Source organism: Protopterus annectens, chromosome 1.part2 (assembly GCF_019279795.1).
Source record: "Protopterus annectens isolate FY-2018-M chromosome 1.part2, PAN1.0, whole genome shotgun sequence".
Classification (NCBI taxonomy): Eukaryota; Metazoa; Chordata; order Ceratodontiformes; family Protopteridae; genus Protopterus; species Protopterus annectens.
The window spans coordinates 916,953,382-916,980,690 of NC_056727.1; the positions used below are offsets into that span (position 1 = coordinate 916,953,382).

General features: G+C 43.7%; 1 protein-coding gene across 1 annotated transcript in view; it reads left to right on the top strand.

The window, feature by feature from the left end:
* LIN9 (lin-9 DREAM MuvB core complex component) overlaps positions 1-27,309 on the top strand; it is a 2,964,607-nt gene that overhangs the window by 1,944,733 nt on the left and 992,565 nt on the right. The window lies entirely within an intron of this gene.

Below are 27,309 nucleotides of genomic sequence, written 5' to 3' on the forward strand. Positions count from 1 at the left end.
CACAGAAGTTTGCTGCATTGTTGTATCTCAGATATTTTCATATATGGATAGTGCAGGTGTATTGTGTGACCAGACATTTTTGCAGCTTCAGTGTGCGTCACTGATAATTGTCATGTAAGGTGCACTTTAGCATTATCCTTAAACAGGAGAACTGCCATTCACCAAGTTCAACCATTTGCAGATGAAGTAAAAAACAAAGAATGACTGGGATCAGTAGCAGGATATACTAGGAGAAGCTGGTTAATCTTTGGATGAATTTCCATTGCACAATGATTTTAACCCTCTAAGTGCCATAGCTTACCTCTAAACCATAGAGTGATGGGCCGGGTATCTGACTACTGCATTGTACTGCTGCCCACTAGCAAACAGGTGTGGCAAATGCCATCGTATTGTGGTAGTAACTCTTATCTTCTCAGAAAGAGCAGCATACAGCGGTGTCAAGGTATTCTTTTCACATTGCCTAATGCTGTTGCTAGCTTACAAAGGCTCTTGGTTTTTATAGGAGGTCAACCTATTAGTAAAGCATTTCCCATCGTCTCCCTGAGGTAGGAGAACAGGGTATTGACCACTTCTTCCTGGCACTTGCAGTCAGCCCTACTAGCAACCCAGTCTGTTACAGAACTCGAGTTATCAGTGGTGTACACAGAAGCCTGACAAGATTCAGTCTTGTAGTTCATCAAAAAATAGCGGTACATTTCCTCCTTTCATTCTCAGTTTATGTGCATATTTCAGTCCTGAGCTGCAAGGGAGCTGCAGCCTGTCTTAGCCTTCAGCGAATACAAGGCAGAGAAAACCTAATCCTAGACGAGATTCTAGATTGATTAGAGGATGCTTGCATGAGAATACAATGATGATTTGCAGATTCCACACAAAAGGCATCAACCAAAATTATTTAATTCTGTTGGCTTACCTGGAGAGAATACTTCTCTTATGAATCACTTTCAGGCTCAGCTTGGTATGTTAGAGAAACAAAAGGTAACAAAGAACTAAACAAAAATATTTTCTGTTGTATATATAAACTACATGCATGAATATGTGGAATAAAATGCATCAAGCATTATTTGCAATTTATACTGTAGGAAAGTTAACAGCTGTGCAAGTGGTCTAGGTCTTTCCACACATAGATTAACATAAAGAAGGTGGGAACATATACACACACTCATATATATATATATATATATATATATGTGTGTGTACTGTGTGTGAAATGGGCTACAGTTGTAAATTATTAGTGAAAGAGAGCGAATTTAATACAGTGGCATTGGTGATTCTTTAATATTTGCTTTGAGCTGAGACCAGAATTTGGTATGAGATGTTAAATATTCTAAGTGTGAGGGTAGTGATTCCCAGAATTCTGATAGTACAATAGAGAATGTACTTTGCAGTTTGTTTTAGATATTTGTAGTTTAGCACCTGGATACTTTTTTTTTTTTTTTTCCCTGTAAGGGAGTAGGACAGGATCCTTTGGTTAGTTTTACAGCTAGGATATAATAAAAGTTTCTAGTTAGTGTTAATAGATGAGAGTGTACTTCTCAGTTGTCCTGAATTTTTCAGAATGTTTAGATTTTTACATCTTATTTTTAGTCTTTTACTCATAAAATTTGTGTTTTTATGGCAAATCCTTGAGGACTGCAGTCACCAATTAATGATCGACATTTGACTTTCAGAGTTACTATCCTTCAGAAAGTATATGCTAATGCAAAACCTGTGTTACTGGCAACCAAGTTTATGATCGCAATTTTTACAATCTGTCCATATTTTGGCTTTTTTTTCCCAGCTTTCATTTGTCTGAGAGTCTAGTACAATATCAGCGTTATATCCAACAGAGGTAGCTACTTAACTTTGGACTTTCAGGCACTGATGTTCTAAGTGTGGAGAGAGGATAATGAAATGACATAATGTGTTAAAATAACTGTAAAGGTTTATTTTTTGTTAATTAGCCATTACTATAAACTATGTAAACACAAAATCTTGCAATTTCAGTAATATGTAGTCACATTCTATAAATTGTCAAATTCATATTCCTTGAAACAATCTTTTCTTTCAGTACACAGTCTGTGCATATATGAATCACGATAATAACCTGAAATCTAAGCTATTTTTTTATGTTTATCTGTAGGACTAGGTAGTATACTAAGTTACAACAGCTGAAAGCCGTTCCCTTCTGTTGGGGTGAGTGCTGCTTTATTTGTCCATTTTGTAGAATCTTTAATCTTTGTCCAAATATCCTCAACTTTAGGGTACTTTGAACCAAATGTGCTTGAGACTGAATGATTCAAGCAATCAGAGGAAAGCAGTTTCTGCTCTTCTAGCTTCTACTTAAGGATCAGTTTAAGTTGTGTATATGCCATTATGTCAAATGTGCACAGTTTGAGCCCAGGAGGTTAGCAACCTTCTTCCACTGTGACTCATCCATGCTCATTCTGGCTACAGTGTTTCAAATGCCACCATCTAATCCCAGTTAGTTTGCAATTTAAGTAATGGATTGTAACAGACTGAATGCGTCTTGTACCAGTTTAGTTTTTTTCCTCCTACAGTAGCAACATCCTCCAATGGGCCACTGTGATGATAATCATGAAATAAGGAGCAATGGTGTCAGTATTGTGAAATCATCAGACCAGCATTAGGAGTCTATGCATTGCATTTTTGAAAAACTGTAAACTGTGCTTGGAGGAAATGAATCCAGTCAGTAAACAAAGCCTGCCAACAGTGATATTTTCCTACCTTTTGCAGTAGTCATGCCTTACTGTCAAATGTCTTCTTGTACGTCCTTGTTTCATCTTGCTTCTTTCTCCCTCCTCCCCAAATCTTCTGATTTTCTGCATGTACACAAACCATTTTAATCTGTTCTCTTTGACCTTGTCTGCAAATGGAGCTACTTTAGCTTCTTCTGTGATGTCATCATTTTTTCATCTGTCCCACAGTGTTTATCCTACCATGTATCTCTCGGGTACTTCATCACTTCTAGCTTCCTCACCTGCTATGCCTTCACTGCCCAGGTTTCTGGACCATGCAGAAGTACTGATCGCACCACTGTTTTATACTTTAGTTTTTTGTCTGAAGTCTACACCATTATTCAGTGGCAAAACCAAATATTTTTGCATGTTTACCTTAAGGGCTAAGATTCCCCATAGTAATGTAAAACTCTCAGAACAGATGCCAGGTTAGGCCAGGAGGATGTGTAGTGCTTATCGGGGCACCAATTAGACCCCAAATACCAGTAAACCCATCCAATTTGTAGATGAAAATTTCAGTGGCAAAATTAAATAGTATTGGAGAAAGTGGCATCTTTCCCCATGCCCCTAGGCAGTGCAAATAGTCTCAAGCTAAGACCGTTTGTTGGTACTTGTGCCTTAGGATTCTCACAGAGCTTGGCAAGCTTCTGTAAACAGGTGACTTATCCCAAAGATTGCTGAAGCCTAATGCAAAGAATCCCATTACAGGAAGTCAAAGGATTTCTATATGCAAAGAACAGCTCAACAGCTGAAGTCTTGTTGTTATACATATGGCTGGTGTTGATTCATAACCAGATTAAATATGCTCTATCTAGATGCCTTTTAAAATAAAGCCTTGCTATACAGATTTTACTATTTTTGAGAACACTGCTTCCAATTTTATTGCCAACATCTTTTCTAGAATTTGTTTTTTCTGTGAATTAGGAAAATTGGCTTGTAATTATTAGGATGTTTTAGGGTCTTTTCCCTCCTTTGGAAAGAGCAAACTGGTATCCTCATTTGTAGAATGTGGAGGGGGACCCCCTTTCTGCACTGCTTCAAAAAGTGAAGCTTAGGGTTTACTCTAAGGATATTCTGAAACCTTTTATCAACGCCAGCAAAGATAACTGGGACAGGGGCTTTATCTGGGGTAGGCCACTGATAGCTTATCAAACTTCCTAATGAATGGACAGTTCGTTCAAGCCGATCAGTTTCTCTTCAGTGACCTTTGTGGAAGTGCAAGAATCAGTTTAGCATGTGAACTCCCTCATGGTAATCATTTATGCTATACCTCTAGTGCATGAAATCCATGATGATGTGTTCCAAGGTATATCCCCACAGCCTGATTCCAATTACTTTGCATCTAGGAAGCATGACTGCTTCTTTGGGGTACTTAAAACATGTAAGCACCTGTACAAGAACACTGTGTTGGATTCAGATGTGGTGATCTCTGATTCTAAGGGCTATTGTGCCATTTTCACAGTATTAAATACTTCAAATCTATTCAGAATCAGTTGAATCCAAAAGCAGGCAGGATGCAGTTTAAGGGTCTTCAGAAAGATGTTTCGAAATTGTGTAAGCTCAGTACTCAGTTAGCTAGGTCCTCCTTTAAATGTGGCTATGATGCTTTGGGATACATCTAGTTAGGGCATTTTGCAATGTGATCTGATTAGAAGACATTAACTTTGTTGAGGAAACAGCCCCTCCCTGGTCATATAAAGACAAGAGCTCCTGGATGTCCCTCTGGAGAAGAAACTGGAGGAGAAGGCAAAGACTGTGCAGACTGTTAAGTCTTTTTTTTTTTTGCAGTCCTGAATGCCCAGATGTTTGAAATTTCATCAGCAAAATGTGGTTCTTTTCTTGTTAACAGATTAAAGGGAAATCTCAAAAAGGAAGAAGGGTAAGTTTTCCAGAAAGTGCCAAGCAAATTCTAGAGAAAGACCTAAGGGACCAGGTCTCAGCAGGGAGCAGATATGACTCTACCAGTCTTAAAAAAAAAATGAGTCCCACCCCAAACCTTCCTTTCCCATTAAGGATATGAGTCAGGGTGTCCTTATTTTTATCCTTAGAGAAGCAAATCACACAAGACAAGTGGGTAATAGGTCTTATAAGATCAGGCTAATGCATGCATTTTACAAAAATACTAATCTTTCTGGGCATTCCCAGGGTTCCAAAAAACTTGTATTCTAGCATGGGCACAGGACACTGTTACTGTAGATAAAGGACACCTACTTTTACATTCCCACAACTCGGGAGGGGGGGGCACAGTCATTTCCTGCAGTTCAAGGCTGAGGGTTCCCATTTTCAGTTTTGTCTTGCTGTACCCATATACTTTACCAAATGTCTGACACCAGTAATTGTTATCTGCAGGATAAATGATATCCACATGTACCCCTACCTGGGCAGCTGTTTGATCTAGGCCTTTACTCCTCAAGATGTGAATAAGTCCATCCAGATAACTACAGGCTGTTTCCTCAAGGTTGGTCTTTCCTTGGATCTGCAGAAATATCACCTCATCTCCTCCATCACGTTTACCTTCCTGGAGGTGGACCTGGTGTCCATGGACCAGAAAGCTTACCTTCCACAGAAGGAAATCTTGTTCCTGTCTCAGTACCTCAAGAAGATTGCAAACCAAAACTCCATTTCAACCAGAGAATTTCTCAAACTCCTAGGCTACATGGCCTCATGCATCCTGATAGTACCTTTAGCCAGGCTCCATATGATTAATCTGATGAAGTTTCGCTGTGAAATTAAGGAGGAATGAGAGCGGCTATTCCAAAATTTTATCTTGGACTGTTCTTTGGTTTCTGGATTTTTTTTTTATAGGCCCTAGGACCGATAGCCTAGTACCTGCCTATGAACCTATTAGTAGTGTTTTTGATAGGCCCTTTCCCCAATAGTGAACTATGAAGAAATGTAGTACACTGTATTAGGTACAAGGGTACAGTGTAGCAGTACCAAGTGATTTCCTCCTACCACATGCTTCCCTTTACATAGGATTCTTGTGGATGCCTTTCCTTCTTACTCCCCCCTCCCACCTCCAAAACAAGTTTCCTATTTTTATTAAACACCCTTATTAATTTATCACTTAAAACACAGACAAACATACATTAACAGAAAAGAAAATCGTATTAACATTATTTCCATTTACATACATTATACATTACTTGTCTTTTCTTTTCTTTTAACTGTCATCAGTCCAACATTACATAAATTGCTGAATTCCCACCTTCCCTTAAACCTAACTCCTCCTCCAAAACCTTATTCTGCATGTGCCGTTCCCACAATTTCCATTTTTCTATGTAATTTGTTCCTATTATTTTCTAAAGATCCCACTTCTAGTTATTTTATCTTTATTCTAGTTATTTTATCTTTATTACAATATTCAATACTTCTAGTTATTTTATCTTTGTTACAATATTCAGTACTTCTAGTTATTTTATCTTTATTACAATATTCAATGCAGATGGTTTAGACCTTGATTTCCATTTTCTAGTAATTGCTTTTTGGCAGCCACCAGAATTAAACTTAAGCTCTTACAGTGTATAGGCAATTGGGTACTGTATCCCAGCTTAAAAAAAAAATGCTGAGTTATTCGCATTTGCTCACCCACTAGTTCTAACAGAGTTCTCTGTAGGGATTTTTTTAAGTCTGCCAACTCATTACACTCCCAAAACATATGTTCCCAATTACCGCTTTCTTCTTCATCACACCTCCCAACATTTGGCATCTACCTGACAAATAAATATTTGGATTCTGCTTGGGGTATAAAAGTACCTATACAAATACTTCCAAGCAGAAATTCTGAATCTTCTAGTCTTTGGTGCATATTTGGGAGCCATACGCATGTCCTTCCATTGTTTTCTTTTAAATTACTTATCCAGTCTCTTTTCCCAACATTTTCTGACTTTTTCTTATTGATTCCTATAGTTATCATGCAGTGTTCTATATGCCCTGCTAATTATCCCTTTTTGAACAGCAGTTTCTCTACCAGAGCTGGTCTTTCACTTAAGATTCCATTATTTCTTTGTATTTGCTTATACTGTGGTATCCATCCCTGATAGGGAAGGCAGTCTCTAGCCTTCAGTCCATTTTTTTTCTTGGCCCCTTCCCATTCTGTTACCTTTCACCCTTAAGTTATTTGCTCCCAATACCTCGGTTCTTTTGACAGTTTTCTCAAGTAAATTCCAGACCTCTCTCACCTATTTTCTGTACCCAAATTGCAGCCATCCATATTAGCAAAATGTCCTTTCTCCATTTTTGTGTTGGCTTTGTTCTTAAAGTGCTTTCTCCTGCTTTGAATATAATATAATATAAGCTGTATGGCTGTTATTTCTTAGGATCTGCGTCCTAAATCACACACTCTCTGTATTTCTTGAATTTTCCCCTTGTGTTGTCATCCCTTTCCACTTTGAATTATAGCTTTCTGGTTGTGTTATGTATAAGAGCCAGGGGGATCCAGTATCTTTCAGTATGAGCCAGGGGGATCCAATATCTTTCAGCCTGGGGAGACTTAATCGACAAACCACAATTCTTTGCCAGAGATCACCACTTGGCTTCCGGATAATGGCCAAAACCTTTATGTAACCCAACAGTGCCTTTTTTAGGCTGTGCCAAACATTATGTACAATATATACAATTAGCATAGCTAGAGAACAGTCTAACAAAATAGAAAGAATGTATTGAAGCCTTGGCAAAGCACAACACTTGTATTGTCCAGATATATCCCTATAGCTGGCTGTGGCTTTATGGAGGTCCATTGCAGTTGCATAAATGGTTGGTGTAGAGATATGATTTGAGGAGGCCCTTGAAAGAGGGTGCGCATTTTTGTAGACTGATGTCAGGAGGAAGATTGTTTCATGTTTTAACAATTTTATAGGCAAAGAGGGATTCCCCAGAGTTGTTTTTACATGTGATGGTTTCAACTATGGAGTTGTTGCTGGACCATAGTTGTCTATTAGAATTGTAGACGTTTAGAAGGCTAATCAGAGCAGGGGTTTTCTTGGGATAGTACAGTATTTGGTGAGCTAGGTTGAGTTGATGGTACCTTAGTAGGCTGGGGAATTGTAGCTGATGTAAGGAGTGTAGGGTGTGGCAATGGTGGGAGTGTGATTTGGTATTGGCAGCAAATCTAGAAATTTTGTTGTAGTAGATGGAAAGTTTGTTCAAGTCAGTTTTATTTAGGTTTGTTAGTACGAGGGAAGCATATAGTAGTGTAGATAGGAGGTGGGTTCTGGCTATGGTAATATGATATTTGGAGGTTAGATACCTTTTGCATCTGTAGAGGGAGCCTAACTTTTTGTGGACTTTAGAAATGGTTATTGATATTGATATGTGTTTGTTAAATTTGATCTGCTGGTCGATGGTAAGTTCTAGGCATTTAGCCTCTGAGACAGGTGATTTGGGTCTTGTTGGCAGAGAATATGGAGAAGGAGAGGTCATTTATCTTAGTTGGGTGGAATAGCATAAGTTGTGTTTTCTTGGGGTTTAATATCAGATGTTAAGTTGTCTATCTCGCCTTCATTCTTGCTGGATGGGTTCGGAGCCGATCCTCGGCTCCGATTCGGCCACTCTAAAAGCTCGAGAGCTACTTCCACCGGCTCGAGGCTCCCCTATATTCCACAATGCTAGGCAGTAACTCCCCAGATCTCGTTTGCCGCTACAGCGATCGAGGTGCGTTCCTACCGGCTCAGGTTAGTTTTGAAAAGAAACTAGTTTTCTTAGCTTTTTTCCCCCTTTTAAGTTAGTTTTTCTAAATAGTTATATTGTGAAGTAGTTCCATCCCATTCCCTGTTAATTTCCCTCCTTTCCAAAAACTCTTTAGAAATTTTCCCTTGGGCCTTAGGCCCAGTCCCTCCCTTCCTAGTAGTGAGTGACTGTGTTTTGTAGGGATTTTATTTACTTCTAACTTAATTTAATTTAGTTTAATTTATTTTTAATTGTAATCGGTGTGTGTGTGTTTGTGTGATTGCACTTTTCCCCTTAGACATGTCTAAGGAATCAAAGGTCTCAGGCTTTAAGAAGTGTGACTCGTGCTGTCAGAAGATGTCTCTGACAGACGGTCACACTTCTTGTGTGTACTGCCTGGGACCTTTGCACCTGCAGGACTCATGTGCTGTTTGCCATGGCTTCAGCCCTAGAGTCCTGCAGGAGGGAAAAAATAAACTTATTTTAAGGGGCTTATAAAAGCCTGAGGGTCCCTCGACTCAGTCCTCGGGGAAACCCTCTAAGCCTTCCAGATCTTCGGCTCCAGCCTCTGAGCCGTCTTCTGGGGGTCCTAAGGCTATTCGAACATCGGCTCCGGCCGGAGCCGATGAACCTTGAACACAGGCCCCTACGGTGTCCTCGGCTTCGGCCAGAGCCGAGGAAGACATAACTGAGTCGGCTCCGATCAAGTTGTCGGAACCGACATCTAGAAAAAAGTCCCGATCTCCATCTATCGGCTCCATTCATTCGGCTCCAGCATCACCTTTGCTGTCTGAACGGAGCCATAGATCCCACTCTTCTAGGTCTTCCAGGTTATCGGACCATGACCTTCAGAGAGCAGTGAGTCGACTTTTTAAGTCCGAGGCACTAGCCCAGATGCTTCAAAGTCCGACTCAACAGTCGAGAACTATTCCCATCACTCAAAATGTTCCTCCTCTGACTCTTTTGAGTTCGGAGCCGGGGCGGCTCGGAACCGAGACTGTGGTGGCGTTGGAACCGATACCTTTGTCTTCGGTTCCGTTGTCTGCTCCGATGTCTTCCTTGGAAGAATCTCGGCGCCGGACTTCCCTCGTCGGCTCCGAGGGGGCGAGTGGCATCGGACCCTTGTCCGACCCCGCTCTCCCTCTCGGTGCTTCGCCGCTGGTGAGTTCGGCTCCGACATCGGCCTCAGAGCCATCACTGTCGGTGCCGGGGGAGGTTTTCAGTTTTTCGGAATGGAGACCTCCGGCTCTGCCTGACAGGGGTGCCTTCGAGGTCATGAGGAGCGTGTTAGAACCAGGTTCAACTCCACAGTCGGCTCCTTCTGCCCCTCCCTCCATGGTGCCTCCGGTGATTTCTACTCACTCTCTCATCCCCGACCGTAGAGAGCCAGCTCCTCAAGTTTCCCCAGTGGGGATCTCCTCCTCTTCCGAGGCCTCTCCTGACCCGGTAGGAGAGCCCCCTAGGAAGAGGCAGTGCAAGAGGAAGCACATTGACTCTCCTGAGTCTGTCATCTCTGACACTGATTTAGAGGATTCTGAAGGTTCCCCTCGTTCCCCCTCTGAAGATGTCTCCTTTGCAGACATCCTTGAAATCTTAAAACAGAGGGGGAATTGGCCAGCCCTCAACCCTTCAGAGGATGAATCAGTGTATCTTGAGGCATTTGGCTCTCGCCCTTCCACCTCCTGGGTGTCCCCTCCCTTTGACCCCCTTATGCAAGTGATGGCAAAGAGGGCTTGGGCGGCTCCTGATTCAGTGGAACCCACCCCCAGGAGACCATCAAAATTCATTACGGCCCCCAAGGACAAAGAACTTTTAACCAAAGGCGTCTCTGTTGATGCTATGGTGGTGGCTGCGGCCACCAAGAAGGAGTTAGCTGATCCTTCAGTGCCTGTTCATCCTCCTAACAAGGAGTCTAGGTCGATGGACAGGTACGGGAAGCGGATGTTCTCGTCAGCGACCTTTACTATGAGATCGCTGAATTACCTGTGTCATTTTACTCGTCTTCAGGGGGATTTGCTCAAGGAAGCTAGTGAAATGTTGAAGGACCCAACAGCTGCGGGTTTTCAGGATAGAATGAACTCTCAGCTGGCAACCCTTAATTCTATACCTAACTCCTCCATGCGCCTCCTTTCATATGCGGCAGATGGAGCAAGTAGAACGGCAGGTACAGGTGTAGCCTTGCGTAGGCACGCCTGGATGCGGCTTTGTAACTTTGCGGACCCTTTCAAGGCGTCCTTCACTAATTCCCCCTTTGACGGATCATCCCTCTTTGGTCCTCAAGTGAAGGAAACCCTGACTAGGTGCGAGACTGATGGTAAAACTCTCTCTGCCATCGGAGTCCGTTTTTCTACTCCTTCTAGACCTTACCCCAAAGGCCAGAAGGGGGCAAAGATGTGGTTCCGCAAACATTCTCAAGGAGATTTGCCAGACGCACAGAGTCGATTCCCCTCTAGAGGCAGAGGGGGGAACAATAATGGTAGACGCCGTCCTAGAGGCAGAGGGGGCCCGCAGAATCAGGGCAGTCAAGAATCCTTTTCCGACAAGCCCTTTCAGCATCCCTGAGGTGTTGCCCGACTGTCCACCTTCGGAGGCAGTCGGGGGAAGATTGTCGCTGTACCCAGAAGCCTGGCTATCCCTAACTCAAGACAAGTGGGTACAGTCTATCATTTCCGAAGGCTACAGAATCCCTTTCCTTTTCATTCCGAAGCAATCCAAAAAATCCCTTCCAGACATTCCACCCAGTCAAAGGGAGCAAGCAGCATTAGAAATTTCAAAGCTGCTCGCAAAAAGAGCCATTCAACCAGTTCCAGCAGACCAAACAGGATCCGGAATCTACTCCAAATTATTTTTGGTTCCAAAGAAAACAGGGGACTGGAGACCCATTCTGGATCTCAGCAACTTGAACAAGTTTGTCAAGAAAACAAAGTTCCGGATGGTCACGCTGCAGTCCATTCTACCCCTTTTGGGGCGGGACAACTGGATGTGCTCGATAGATCTCCAGGACGCGTACTATCACATCAGAATGAGTCGACGCTCCAGGTGGTTTATCCGCTTCAGGCTGGGAACCAGTCATTTTCAATTCAGAGCCCTGCCCTTTGGTCTCACTACAGCCCCCCCGAGTGTTTACCAAATGCATGGCAGTGGTATCCTCTCATCTGAGACGACAAGGATTCCAGGTGTTTCCTTATTTAGTCGACTGGCTCCTTACAGCCCCCACAAGCATCTTTTACTTCTCGCCAGAGACTACACCTTTCACACATGTCAGGCACTAGGCATTTCAATAAACTACGAAAAGTCTGTCTTGTCGCCTTGTCGTGTTATTACCTTCATAGGCGCAAATCTAGACACAGTCAATATGTCAGCCAGACTCACAGAGCAGAGAATAGCAGACATACACAGGCAGGTCTCTCTTGTCTTGCAGAGAAGTCAAAGCCAGACTGATCCTGAAAGTCTTAGGGATTATGGCGGCGGCCATCCCCCTTCTACCATTAGCTCGCTTCTATATGAGAATTTTACAATAGATGCTTTTCACACAATGGTCTTACCAAAGACTTCCAATGTCTCATCCTATTCGGATAACTCAATCGTGCAAGAATCATCTCTCTTGGTGGATCACATCTCCCCAGCTCCTCCTAAGGAGACCTTTCGTCCCTCCCCCTCCAGTTGCTACAGTGACAACGGACGCCTCCCTGATCGGGTGGGGGGGGGGGGCATTACCAGGGCAGGACAGTCCAGGGGATGTGGCAACCGTTCGAGTGCCACTTGCACATAAACGTCCTAGAGATGAGAGCAGTGCTTCTAGTGTTGCAAGCTTTACAAGACTCTCTTCCCAAGGGAACTATAGCAATTCAGACAGACAACATGTCTGTAGTGTGGTACATCAACAAACAAGGTGGAACCAGATCTTACCCCCTATGTCGAGAGGCACTCAGACTGTGGCAATGGGCGATTTCTTCTCAGCGATTTCTGTTAGCAACGCACATCCCCGGGAAGTCCAGTGTGATTGCAGACAAATTGAGCAGAGCTATTCTCATGCCTCACGAGTGGTCTCTGAAGAATTCAGTGTTGGAGAAGGTTTTTCGAAAGTGGGGCTGGCCTTGCTGCGACCTTTTCACTACTCCCCAAAACAACAAGTGCGACGATTTTTTCACCCTCTTTCCCCAACCAGGCCACCCCAGCAGAGACGCTCTAGTGCACGTTTGGCCCCGGGGACTTCTGTATGCTTTTCCTCCCTTCCCACTGATATCTCAGCTGATACAGAAAGCCATCGCTCAGGAAGCTTCCATGATCCTCATTGCCCCTTACTGGCCTCGACAGGTTTGGTTCCCATTTCTCCACCGTTATCTGTTGGAGCAACCTTGGCATCTGGACCCAGTTCCAGATCTCTTGACCCATCAGTCGGGTCAGTTGCACCACTCCCTTCCTTCTCTGAACCTCACAGCATGGTTCCTCCAATTCCAACTTTAGCCAGGCTTCCTCTGATATCTCACTCAGTTAGAGATATCTTGATAGCCTCTCATAAATCTTCCACTCGGAAGATTTATCATAACAAGTGGAAACGTTTTTCCTATTGGGCGCAGTCAAAGAATATAGATCCTTTCACTGCTTCCATTCAATCAGTTCTAGACTTTCTAGCCGAACTTTTCCACTCAGGTTCGTCTCCGTCTACCATTAGAGTTCAATTGGCAGCAATTTCGAACTTTCATGTTGGAGTCTCAGAGTCCTCCATTATGTCTCACAAACTCTGCAAAGCTTTTTTAAAGGGAGTTTTTCTCCTCAAACCACCTATCAGGGATCCTCCTCCTCAATGGGATCTCAACTTGGCTCTAGTGTCCTTAATTCTTCCCCCCTTTGAACCTGCAGCTTCATGTTCATTGAAGTTACTATCTTGGAAAACACTCTTTTTAGTAGCTATCACTTCAGCTAGAAGAGTCTCTGAACTCCATGCTCTGTGTAGTCGACCCCCTTATCTTTTGTTTCATAAGGATAGGGTGTCCTTGCGTACTAACCCGTCCTTTTTGCCTAAGGTAGCTTCACTGGCAAATTTGAATCAAACCATTGATCTTCCTGTGTTCTTCCCTAATTATTCGAACAGGTCAGAACAAAAATTACATTGCTTAGACGTTCATCGCCATCTTAGGTACTATTTAGATAGGACCAAACAATTCAGGAAGTCTGATCAACTGTTTGTTTCTTACGCAGAAGGTAGAATGGGCCTTCCAGTTTCTAAAGTATCTCTCTCTAGATGGCTTACTTCGTTGATTACCCTTGTCTATGAGGTCAGATATCAACAGTTGCCATCCAAACCCAGGGCTCATTCAACTAGAGCTTTAGCTACATCTATAGCTTTCCAAGATAGGCTGCCTATTGATTCGATTTGTTCTGCAGCTACTTGGGCTTCTCCCCATACCTTCATTTCTCATTATAAGTTGGACTTGGCCTCTAGGGACCGAGCCAACTTTGGTTCCACTGTACTCAAGAGTCTGTTCCGATAGGCCACCAGGGACAAGGTGCTAGGGACGCGGTCCCATCCAGCAAGAATGAAGGCGAGATAGACAACTTAACATTTAGAAGTTATGTACCTACCATAACGTTCCATGTTAGTTGTCTTCTTCTCGCCTTCTTTCTTGCGTCCCACCCTCCTTCCCCCTAGCCTGGACAGACCTAGAGGAGTTTGTTTTGTTCCTTTTATGGAATTTCCTTGCTGGGCTTAGCTTTCAAACGAGATCTGAGGAGTTACCGCCTAGCATTGTGGGATATAGGGGAGCCTCGAGCCGGTGGAACTAGCTCTCGAGCTTTTAGAGTGGCCGAGTCGGAGCCGAGGATCGGCTCCGAACCCATCCACCAAGAAAGAAGGCGAGAAGAAGACAACTAACATGGCACATTATGGTAGGTACATAACTTCTAATTGTGTGTTATTAAGCCAGTTCTCTATTTCGGTAAAGGCTTCTTGGGCTTTTTGTTGGAGAAGTTGGATATTGGATATGGAGCATATGAGGGTTGTGTCATCGGCGTATTGAGGTTATAATGGCGGAATAGCCCTGCTTCACAAAACTAACCCAAAACTTCAATTCTTACAAAAAGAAACCCCAGACTTCAAAAATGCTGAAACTTTATTTGCAAACCTCTCCTTAAATCAACACAAACATTTTAACTTACTTGGTATGTATGTACCCCCAGGCGATAACCAACCACCCTAGTATCAATACTTCACTGGGCCTCCCACTCCCTTCCCCAAGAAACCATTGTATCAGGCGATGTTAACATCGACTGGAACTCTATCCACTTTCCTACTCTGCCTACCATATCAATCTGTATAACTTCATCCAACTCATACATTCTCCCATACTTAACAAGGCCACAAAAAGTGAATCTACATTAGACTGGATCCTCCCTATCCAACCCAATACTGCCCACCAATGTGGCACACTGGCCAGTGCTCTCAGCGACCGCAACCCCATTTTTATCCTTAGACACAAACTAAAAACCAACATCTCCTTCCTTCTACAAACACGCTTCCACAAAAAATTTCCCCATAGATCACTTCTTGATGGCCTTGAAATACTGTAACTGGTCTCCCATCAAAACCCTTCCACTAGACAAAGCAGTTGAATACCTCAACTCTACATTCCTAAGCATCCTCAACCACCTAGCCCCTATTAAAACAATTAGATTACGTAGTAACCCTATCCCCTGGCTCCAAAAAACCACAAGAGCTTTACTCAGAAACAGGGACAAAGCCTGGAAAACCTGGTGCCATCACAGAACACCCACAACTCAGCAAGCCTTTTTTGAACTTCAAAATAAGGCAAAAAAAGGGAAACTTTTTTTTTCAATATGTTTGTAACCTCAGGGGAAATGCTCACAATGTGCTGCGTTAGTAATGAATGGCAACACTTACACCCAACCTGAAACTATAGCAAATCCGCTGACCGACAAGTTCAATTCAAACATCTCTCCCATCACCTCCCCACCACACCCAAAGAAATACTCACATCCACCCCCTTGCTGCTCATTACAAGGGAACAGGTCCTTACTGCACTCGCTAAACCAAAGAAGCAGCCTCCATGCATCCCAACAACATTCCAAGATGCTTCTTAAGTAATTTAAAACAGAATCCATCAGGGCCACTAGAAACCCTCTTGAACCATATCCTCTGGACGGGCTTTGTTCCAGAGGAGTGGAGGATTGCAACAGTCATCCCTCTGCACAAGGGAGACCCATCAACTGGGCCAGGGAACTGCAGACTGGTAAGCTTCACCAAACTTATCTGCAAGGCCATGGAGAGAATTATCATGGACCTAATCAATAATGACATAAGAACTCTCCAAAAACTGGGACCATACCCAATTTGGCTTTATCAAAGGGTGGTCTTGCCTGCTTAATCTGGTGGACAACTTCAAGAAAGCCACCTTCTTCCATGACATCAGGTAGTCAGGGGTATAAAACATGCAGCCAACGCCATTACATCAGTCTTTCTTGCCATGCGGTGCCCGAAGCAGAAACAGTTCGCAAGTGCCAATCATCCGACTCCTGAAATTTTCGTTTTCGAGTTTTAGAATCGAAGTCTTCAACTAAAGCTAAGTACCCCGTTGGGGAAACTTTTTCTTGCTCCTTTCCGATGTCAGTAAAAGTTAATAATTGCATTACTTGTGGCAAGCAAATACCTCATAAAGATTTTCATTCGTACTGTATTCCTTATCTAGGCCCTGACCACGAGGTACCTTGCTGTCGGTTTTGTGCTTTATTTAATCAGCACACTATCCGTCAGTATATTTTTGCCTCTAAATCTTTCGGTTCCCGGTTTAATTGTCCAGAAATGTCGTCGGTTAGCCATCCGACTACTGGGATTCCAAAAAAACCGCAAAGATAAAGACAGAGACAGGCCGCCGAGGTCCAAAACTGCCGACGATGCTTCTCCTAAGCCAGTCGCCAGTTTGCCGGTACTCAGTGAGGCGCTTTCGCAGCCCCTGATACCCGCTACTTCTGATTCGCAGGCCTCTACTGAGACCCATTCGGAGTCCGGTATGCCGCGAGATGCTTCAATTATGTAATCCGCGGATGTCTCTACCTTGGATGGGTCTGGAGCCGCTGCGCAGGCACTGACTTCTGAGGGTGTATACAGACCTACGGACTTGCATATTAAATCAACTCCTCCTCCTTTACTTAGGCCTAAATCTTGACGCATGCCTAAAAAACAACTCCCAGGCCACATGCTCAGGCCTCTATGCCTAAAAAACAAGTGATAAGAATGGCTGAAGCTCTAATAACTCTAATCAGGGGTAATTTTTCTATTTTTTGTGATTGAGTCCTGGGCCCGTGACAACAGGGGGGGGTCCCTGGGAAACTCAGAACATAGGGAGACGTACTGGCAGATCCTGCTGGAAGCCAATAAGACTCCAGGTTTAAATGAAACTATTTCTATAGTACCATATCTTAAATTAAAGGCAGGGAAACTATAATTATTTTTTGTTGTATCAATTCTGTTTTGTATATGATCCTATGATGGCTTATATTGTTTATTGTACCACCCATTGAGGTTACAAATTACATTTTCTTGTATTTCTTTGTCATTTTACGATTTATGATATTCATTTTATCATTTGAGATGGTTTTTATGTGTATTTTAACAGTGGAAGTTTACTTTGTTCTTTATGCATATGTTTTTAAATTTTAATTGGTTAATTGTTTAATTGAAGTGGGTGAACGTATATAAGTTGCTTTTTAACCAACAATTGATCATCTGATGAATTCAAGGTGTTTTTGACGAAAACATTATACTTGTATTTATTGGCGTTAATAAAGAGAGTGGTTGAGGTCTTCCTGGACTGATATCTTTCGTTGCTTGGTCTATTTTATCAGCAGAGTCTCATTTTGGGTATTTCTAATCAGGGGTAGCTAACCCCTCCCTTCTAAGAGGCCTAGGACTGAAGTTGATTATGAATCTTGTGATCAGGATTCTGTTTTTTCTGATTCTTCTGATGATCTCGATTTGCTCTTATCTACTTATGAAGATTCTGTTGCAGAGGACTCCATTCCCTCTGCTTCCCCTCCTGAGGATTTTTCTTTTGGGGAAACCTTACATACTCTAAGGGAGCATTTCTCCTGATTCGAAAAAGAGACTTAGGGATTTCCTTCTCCTACCTCAGCATAGGCCTTTAGCCATTCCTCCTGTACTAGACATTGTTGATGCTGCTTTTTCGGAATATAGTTTGAACCCTGATTCCCTGCCTCCTGCTCCCAGAAAACTTGACAGATACTACAGGGTCCCTGAGTCCCACATGTTCCTTTTTTAAAAATCCTATTGCAGATCCAGAGACTATTTCACAGGGTCCCAAGGGCATTCTACTGCTAAAAATCCTACCCATTCTGATAGAGACTCCAGGGCGCTGGATAGATGGGGTAAGAAGGTTTACACTTCTGCTTCCTTGGCCATTAGGGCTTTAAACTGCCAGTTTCATATGTTAAAGTATCAGCAACATGTTGTTGGACTGCTTAAACAGAAAATGATGTTGATTCCTGACTGTGTGGAAAATGAATTACAGGATTTAATGCATTCTGCTGAACAAGTTGGAAAACATACTTTGCAATGTGGTTTTGATTCATTAGAGGCATCTTGCAGGGCTGCTGTTACTGGGTCTGCGCTCAGAAGGCATGCTTGGCTTAAGGAGCAATTTTGCCTGATCATGTTAAAGCTAAATTGTTGGATGCTTCTTTAAATCAGGACCACCTGTTTGGCAAAAAGGCTGAGGAAGTTTTTAAAAAGATGGAAGATAAAGCTAAATGTATGCAAACTGTTAAAAGATTTTTTACAAGTTCAGCCTCCTAGATTTAGTAGGCACTGGCCCTCTAGGAATTGGTCCTTTCCAGCCCCTTCCAAAGCCAAACCCAGACACAGCAAAAACCCCAGGTTTCAGTCCCAGGGGACACACAGAACTAAGAAGTGGGAAGCCTCCACTTCCAAATCTGGGAATAATAAGACCCCCCCTATGGTAAACTGCCTCAATGACTTCCTTTTAAAATTTTGCAGCACTTATCAACTGACTGCCCCTTTGGGGGGAAAGGTTGCTCTTCATGCAAAGAATTGGGAACTCATTACCCAGGACAAATGGGTTTTAAATATAGTGTCCCAGGGATACAGATTCCACTTCCACACATTGCCAACACCAAGCGGGTGGCCGGACCTACCCCCAGGTCAGTGAGCAGAGGCCCAAAAACACAGTACTTTCTCTCTTAAGCATGGGAGCTATTCAACTGGTACCAGAAAAGGGACAAGGTTTCTACTCGAGACTTTTCCTGGTACCCAGAAAAGACAATTCATTGCATCCTATCCTGGACCTGTCTACTCTAAACACCTTTTTGGAGATTCCAAAATTCAAGATGGTGACTCTTCTCCAATTACTTCCTATGCTAGGCAAAGATGCCTGGTTGGCAACACTAGATTTAAAAGAAGCATACCTGCACATCCCAATCAGGGAATCTTGCAGATGATATCTATGCTTCAAAGCAGGCCACACGCAATATCAGTTCTCTGCACTGCCCTTTGGCTTATCTACTGCGCCCAGGGTATTCACAAAGTGCCTAGCTCCAGTTATTGCATTTTGCAGGCAAAGAAATATTCAAATATACCCATACCTGGACGATTGTCTACTTCAGGCAGAAAGCCAGGACATACTTTTGAATCATCTGGCCTTTGTACAAAGGGTTCTAACTTGTCTGGGCTACACCATAAACTAAAAGAAATCGCAACTGGTAACCCGTCAACAAATTATATTCCTGGGAGCAAGCTTGAATACAACTTCCCAGATGGCTTACCTCAAGCGAGAGAAAGAAATTAGTTTGACAAATTACTTCAAACAAGTGGCCACAAAAACCCCTACTATCTGCAAGACAAATACTGCAGACCTTGAGGTTCATGGCCTCCTGCATTCTTCTAATTCCATATGCAAGACTGCATATGAGGAAACTATAGTGGTGTCTAAAAAGCCTATGGTGTCAACATTCTCAGGACCTAGAAACAATGATTCCTATCATACCTTGCCTACGCCTAGAGTTCCTTTGGGCAGAGGCCTGCCACCAAAACAAGGAACTACCTTTTACACCACCCCCTGCCGCCCAAACCCTAACAACAGACGCATCAGACTATGCATGGGGGCTCACTTGGCAGGGAAATACATTCAGGACAAATGGAACCCAAGTCAAATGCACCTGCATATCAATCAAAAGAAATGTTAGCTGTACAGGATGCTCTGACAACCTTCAAGGACCACATTCTTCCAGGACAACTAATGGTAAAGACGGACAACTTAAACAAGCAGGGGGGTACACATTCTTACCCCTTTGCAGACTAGCCATGGCATTGTGGAACACAGCCTTGAGCTACCAAGTGCACCTACAAGCTCAATTACTGCCAGGAAAATTAAATACACTGGCGGATGGACTAAGCAGAAACCTCATGGACCCACACAAATGGAAACTGGAACCAAGGACTTTCAACATGTTGTCAAGCAAATGGGGGAGCCCAGATATAGACCTGTTTGCCTCTCCCCAGAACTACCAATTGGACATATTTTGCACAAGGACTCCCCACAAACAAGCCTGGAAAGTGGATGCTCTGTCCTTCAGCTGGAAAAACCTGTCTATGCCTTCCCTCCTCTGCCTCTGCTCTCCAAAGTACTGCTAAAAATCAAACAGGACAAACTAAGGATGATTTGATTGCTCCAGACTGGCCGCGCCAACACTGGTACCCCTTCTGAGCAGTGTGTCACAGTTACCTCCATGGCACCTGCCTCAGACTCCCTCCCTGCTGTCTCAGCAGGAGAACCAGATTCTGCATCCTCAGCTTCTTACACTGTACCTTGCAACCTGGCTAATTACTTAATCTCTCCTTTACCATCCCTCAGCAAACCTGTGATGGATATAATTTTAGAGACAAGGCGGCCTAGTACTAGAAAATCTTATGCTGAAAAATGGAAAAGATTCTGTGCCTACAACCAATCTCAAGGGATGATTACAGCAGCGCCCAATTTACCTCCGATTTTACAATACTTAACTGAGATGCTTCACAAGTGCCTGTCTTTTTCCTCCATTAAAATCCATGCCTCAGCCATTTCAGCTCTTAACACAGAACCTCCTCTCTTCTCTCATCCACTGCTCAAGCAGTTCCTCAGAGGGGCCAAACTTTTGAGACCACCCAGGAGAGCTCCAACCCTAGCCTGGGACATTAACTTTGTCTTGGAGAAGCTCAATCTACCTCCTTTTCCCTGGAAAACAGCTTTCCTTTTAGCAATCACTTCAGCTAAAGGGTATCTGAATTCCAGGCCCTTTTGGCAGTGGAGCCTTTCATCATTTTTCATGCAGACAGGGTGTCCCTCAGAACCAATCCATCCTTCATGCCCAAGGTGGTATCCAGTGTGGCTCTTAATCAGTCCATTCATTTGCCAACCTTCTTTCCCAATCTACAGAATGAAGGGGAATGGATACTGCATTCCCTAGATGTGCACAGACAACTTAGATTCTACTTGGACAGGACTAAATCTCAAAGGAAATCTGAACAGCTACTGGTGGCATTTGTTGCAGGGGCAGATGGGAAGGCTATTTCAAAGCAAACCATTTCTAAATGGATAAGCCATTGCATTCATTTCTGCTATAACCACCATGGAAAACCTATTCCCCAGGGGATCAGACATCACTCCACCAGGGCTGCATCTACCTCTACATCCTTTCTCAGAGGCGTCCCTAATAGGGACATCCTAGAAGCTACTACTTGGAGTTCTGTACATACTTTCACCAAGCATTATCATTTGCCAGTTTTCTCTAAATCCAGAGCTGGCTTTGCCACTGCAGTCTTGCAGGGCCTTATAGCTGGCTCTAATGCTATCTAAATTCCTCCTCCCAACCATAGCTTTGGGAATCTACCCTAATGCAATGACTGCAACAGTGAAACACGAAGAACATAGTACAGTTGTGTACACTTACCATAAATGTAGATGTTCGAGTGTATTCACTGTTGCAGTCCTGATTACCCTCCCTCCAGCCCCCTAACTTCTTTTGGCTATACCTCTACTTTCCTTTACTATGCTTAAAAGCCTTTTTGGTGTATTTGCTTTTTTGTTGGAGGTATATCTTTGTACTTTTATATTTAATTGCTTCCCATTAGGGGGCACCTGACATCTGGGGCAAGAAAAACTGATGTAATGGCGTCGGCTGCATGTTTTATACCCCTGATGACCTGACGTCATGGAAGAAGGGACAGCAACTGATGCAGGACCCAAAACTTTGTTAATCAGGCCGACTGAGGGTTACCTGCAAGCAGATAACCCAAATGTAATGACTGCAATAGTGAATGCACTCAAATTTCTACATTTATGGTAAGTGTACACAACTGTACTTTCTTCTTCCAGTCACAAAAAGAAAAAGTTAAGCAAACAGGCCTTGCCACCATTTTCTGTACCTCAGGCCACTCCTCTTTTATATCCTTTCCCCCAGGTGTAGCACCTACAGCCACTGTGAACTGGGAAAATGTCCCCTGCAGCTGTTGGGGTCCCCTCATTGGGCAAGGGAGAACCACTCTTATTGGTCCTAGGAGAGGGAACAAGGAAAGTTTCCCTGTTGTCAGAGTGCTGTACCCATCCCTGGGGAAGCAGCGGCCGCCATTATTAAAACATGTTGTCACATTTTTCCTGTAAAAAAGAAAAAGAAAAACAAGCATGTATGTACTACTCCTCACATTTCTTTGGTTAGGAGTAGTTTACTGGGATTGGCAAAGGGTTTGATATAGGGCATTGATCCTTCTTGTAGACTAGTTTCTGGTAAAAGAAAGGGAGATGCCTCCTTTCCTGAAGAGATTCAAGACTCTGAATCTGAACAGGAAGATATAGGGATGGATTCAGGGTTTTGTCCTCAGATTTCTAATTCAGACTCAGGGGGAGAGCTCACTTTCTAATTCTACTGTTTTCTTAGACCACACAGCAAATAACTGTAATTATCTATCTAGCCTTAAGAATTTTTATAGATAAGGCTTAGTAGTTTATTACTGTTGAAGTTGTAGTTTACAGTAAACCTTAAATAATTTTAGATAAGGTTGCTGTTTCTTAGCAGCTGTCTCCTTTTTTTTTTTTTTTTTGCATAGTCTGCTTGGAATTTCTTATTCTGTGATTTCACATTTATACTTGTATTACTGTGCGTGTGATTTAGCCTGCTTAAGTCTTGTGTGAATAATTACTGTTGTGTGATTTAGCCTGCTTTTATTTTAGGCTTGTGTGAATAATTACTGTTGTCGTTTTTTGTGGTGACAGTCATTTTTCTGAGATTACTATGGCTAACCAAGATAAGCACCCTAAGTCTGGCTTCAAAAAGTGCCCAAAGTGTGGCCAAAAGATGTCTGTTACAGACAGCCACGTTAATTGTGTTTACAGTCTAGGGGGCTCTGCATTTGCAAGACAGTTCTATTTGTCATTCCTCCTCCTCAAGGGTCCTGCAGGAAAGGAAGAAGAAACTCATCGACAGAGGGTTGTTGTAGCCTTCGTTTCAGGAAGCTTTGTGTGACCAAGATGGATCCAGCAAGTCCTCAAAGTCTTCCAAGACGTTGGACTCGAAGAAATCGAAAAAAATGTTCGATTTCGGCTCCACTGCCATCAGAGCTTGACCATCTTTACCTTTCGGAGCCGGTCCCCAGTTTTGGAACCGGTGTCCGAAGCACCTAAGAGTCCACTTCTCCAGTCGGTACCATCTTCGGTATGCTACTCTCAATCCTCTATCAGCTTATCTGATCTGGGTGTGGCTCGTGTGGTGCAGAAGCTGTTATTGGCAAAAATGTTATCGGCTTCAACCCAAATGGCTTTAGAGCCGAAGATCCTTGCACCAACTCTAACTATTCCTCCTCCAAGCCTTGCTGGTCCTTTGGAGCCAGAGGAGGCAGACCTGATGTGAGTGGAACCCTTGGAGCCAATGTCTGCTCCAGTGTATTCGGCTCCGTGAACTCTGACGTCCTCTGTGCAGATTGAGGACTCTAGGAGCCGACACTCTCTGGTTGGGTCCAGGGAGGACAGTCGGACCGACTTGTTGGTGCTAACATTGCCTCTCGGGGCCTCGGCTCAGATGAGCTCGGCTCCTACCTCGGGCTCGGAACCCACTGTCTGGGTGCTGGGGTGGTCAACGGTTTCTTCAGATCCGTCGGCTCCCTCGGATCGGAGCAGAGGTGCTTTCGATGCCTTGAGGAAAGTCATGTCTCCTAGGACATCCTCAACCTCAGGTCTGCCTTCCTCTTCCCCTAAGGTGCCTGTGTCTGCTTCTGCCTCGCTCATCCTGACCAAGCGTAGAGACCCAGAGCCTCAGGAAGCCCCATTGGGTGGCCCTTGCTCTTCAGAGACATCACCAGATGCTCCCACTGATGAGGTTCCCTGGAAGAGATTGTGTAAGAGGAAACATCTAGACTCTCCACCAGAGTCTCTAACATCAGATACTAACTTAGATGACTCAGAAGGGTCCCCACAGTCCCCCTCTGAGGATATCTCATTCGCCGAGATACTTGATCCTTAGGCAGCGGGGTGACTTGGCAGTCCAAAAGCCCTACTGAGGATGAGTCATTTCTCCTGAAGGCTTTCGGGTCTCAGCCCTCCACCTCTTGGGTGTCTCCGCCCTTCAATGAGCTGATGTAGCTGGTCTCACAAAGGGTGTGGGAGTCTCCAGATACTATAGAGCCTGTCCCTAGGAGGCCTAATAAATTAATTTCTGCCCCCCTTGACAAAATATTTTTAACAAAAGGTGTTCCAGTTGATGCCGTGGTGGTTGGCAGCAGCCACCAAAAAGGAAATGTTTTAGACTTTCTCGTCTATCTATCTTCCTAACATAGACTCCAGGGTTATGGATAGATATGGGAAGCGCATGTTTAGTTCAGCGACCTTTGCTCTTCGTTCGGTAAACTGTTTAAACCATTTTACCAGATTACAAAGAGATCTCCTTAAGGAGCTAGGAGATGCTCTTCAGGGTACAGTAGCTGCAGGAGCTTCGAAGTTGCTGCCCAGCTTGCTACCGTAAATTCTATTGTCAACTCATCTGTGCGCCTCATTTCTTATGCAGCTGATGGAACGAGTAGGGCAGCGGTTACAAGAGTTGCTCTTTGGAGACATTCCTGGATGCGCGTGTGTTACTTCCTGAAACACTTCAAGTCATCCTTTGTGAACACTCCCTTTGATGGCTCGTCCCTTTTTGGGCCTAAAGTGAAGGAAACCTTAACCAGGTGTGAACAGAACGGAAAGACTGTCTGCTGTTGGGGTCCATTTTTCCACCCCTACCTGACCCTACCCTAAAGGTCAAAGGGGAGGAAAAATGTGGTTCCGAAAAGCCCAATGAGCCTTTCAGGACACACATGGTGAACCCCTCTCCAGGGGCAGAGGAGGAGGCAATAATGGAAGATGCCGCTGTTGCAGCAGAGTGGTGTCCGCAACACTAGGGACGGGAATCGCTTCCCTGGGAAAGCCCTACCAGCGCTCCTGAGAGGAGACCTGACTGTCCTGCTCTGGAGGCAGTCAGGGTTCGCTTAACTTTGTACCCAGACGCCTGGCTCAAAATAACAAAAGACAACTGGGTACAAAGTATCATTTCCAGAGGATACTTCATTCCATTCGCCACACCCCCTCCAATCTTAAGAAAAATCCCAGACATTCCACCCAGTTACAGATAACAGGCAACAATAGAGGTCCAAACATTGCTAAGAAAAAGTCATCCAACCAGTTCCAGCAGACCAGACAGGATCCGAAACTTGCTCAAGATTCTTTTTGGTTCCAAAGAAGACGGGAGACTGGAGACCCATATTGGACCTCAGCAGACTGAACCAATACGTAAAGAAAGAGAAGTTTAGGATGGTCACGCTTCAATCTATACTTCCCTTGTTAGGGAAAGACAATTGGATGTGCTCAATAGATCTCAAGGATGCATACTACCACACAAAAATTGCCAGATCAATCAGGGATCACCTGCGCTTCCGGCTGGGAGCCAATCATTATCAGTTTAGAGCCCTGCCCTTTGGTCTTACTACAGCCCCCAGAGTGTTCACCAAATGCCTGACAGTGGTCACGGCTCACCTGAGGCGAATAGGATTCCAGGTGTTTCTGTACCTAGACGATTGGCTCTGTACCGCCAACACCAGGCATCAACTCATTCAGGCCAGGGAGTCCACTCTGTCACTTTGCAATCATCTTGGCATTACAGTCAACTCAGAAAAATCTGCCTTGTTGCCATTGCAGCATATCATTTTTATCGGCGCAGAGTTGGACACCACCACCACCACAGTTAGGCTTCTAATAGAAAGAGTCCTTCTTCTTCATCAGCATGACAGTAGTCTATTCAGTGTACACCAAAAACACAAAGTGAAAGGCTCTCTAATTTAAATAGGCTAAGGCAGCTCTCTAATATAAACAAACTAGCCTTGAGGAATTAAAGAAGGAAAACAAAGGGAAAAGCCCACAAAATCAAACAGGCTGAGGCAGCTCTCTAATTTAAATGAACAAGCCCATAGAGTTAAAGGAGGAAAATAGAAAAAGGAAGGAAAGCCCTCTAACTAAAACAGGCTTCTAAGAATTAAGTTTAGAGCCGGGATAGGGGATTAAAGGCCTTATTAGGAAAAATGATGTCCAACAGCAATGACAACTCAGAAGAAAAAACGAAAGCACATACAATTCACTTAGTAAATATTAACTAGAATAAACCAGTTAGAAGTAGCTAACAGTTTTTCAGAAATATGAAGAAAAATCTACTTAGCCAGAGCCAGTAGGAAGAGCACTTGGTCTTGTTTAATGGCAAACAAGAACTGGGGAACTCTACTAGTGCAGGATGGGATAGGGTTTTAGCCCCGAGCTACTGGAAGACCTCAAGCTTTTTTATAAGGCCAAGTCAGAACCAAGGATCAGTTCCGAACCCAACCTGCTACGAATGAAGGTGAGATAGGACACCATCACATCATTTGTTTTACAGGTCTTCTTTCATGGAGTCCTAGAAAATAATTTTGCCAGCTGATTGTTCAGAGAGGAGGCAAAAGAGGTCTCCTTGAGGATCTCCCCACAGAAGGATTAGATCTTGGATCCAGTTTCCATTTGTGAGGAGTCCGCCCTGGTCCTGTTTAGTTTATCTGCCACACAGTTTTGCTATGATGGAATGTAGGATGCCTATAGAGTGAGACTGTGCTGTGAAGCTGTATCCCAAGTCACCATGGATAGTCTGCAAAAGGAGTACAACCTGTTTCCCCCTTGTCTGTTGATGTAGCACATCATTGTGGTACTGTGTAACCACTTGAAGAGGTACCAGGGACCAAAGATGGTTCAAAAAATTAACTGCCTTGATGAGGGCAAGCATCTCCTTGATACATATATGCTTGCATCTGTCTTGGTGTCTCACACCACCTGCACTTTTACTTGTCCTGAAACTTCTCTCCAAGCAAGGTCTAAAGCATCTCTGGTGACTGACTGACTGGGGAGCGGGGGGGGGAGAGCTTGATTTAAGGATATCTGTTGTCTCCACCAAAAAATTTCTCTTCTGACAAACCCCAGTACCGGGATCTGAAAAGATGAAGGGTGTTGATGCTGGGACCAAAATAATGTTTCATTTTCATGTGGAGTCTTACGAGGGGTATCACGAGAATCACTGATGCCAAGAACCCAAACTCCTGGGGTATTCCCTCACAGTGACTGACATCTGAGCAGAAAATGTTATAGGTTCATAGGATGTTAATAGGCTAATAGCACTAGGGCCTTTACAAGCCTAGCCGTGTAATAACCCAAGTACCCTTACTGACCATAGTTAGAAGATCATTGTTAGCAGAGTGACTCTGTGATCAGCACCGACTGCCCCTGTCCATCAGAGACATAGGTGCCACCACTGGAGTGAAAAAGAAGTTATGTACTTACCATAA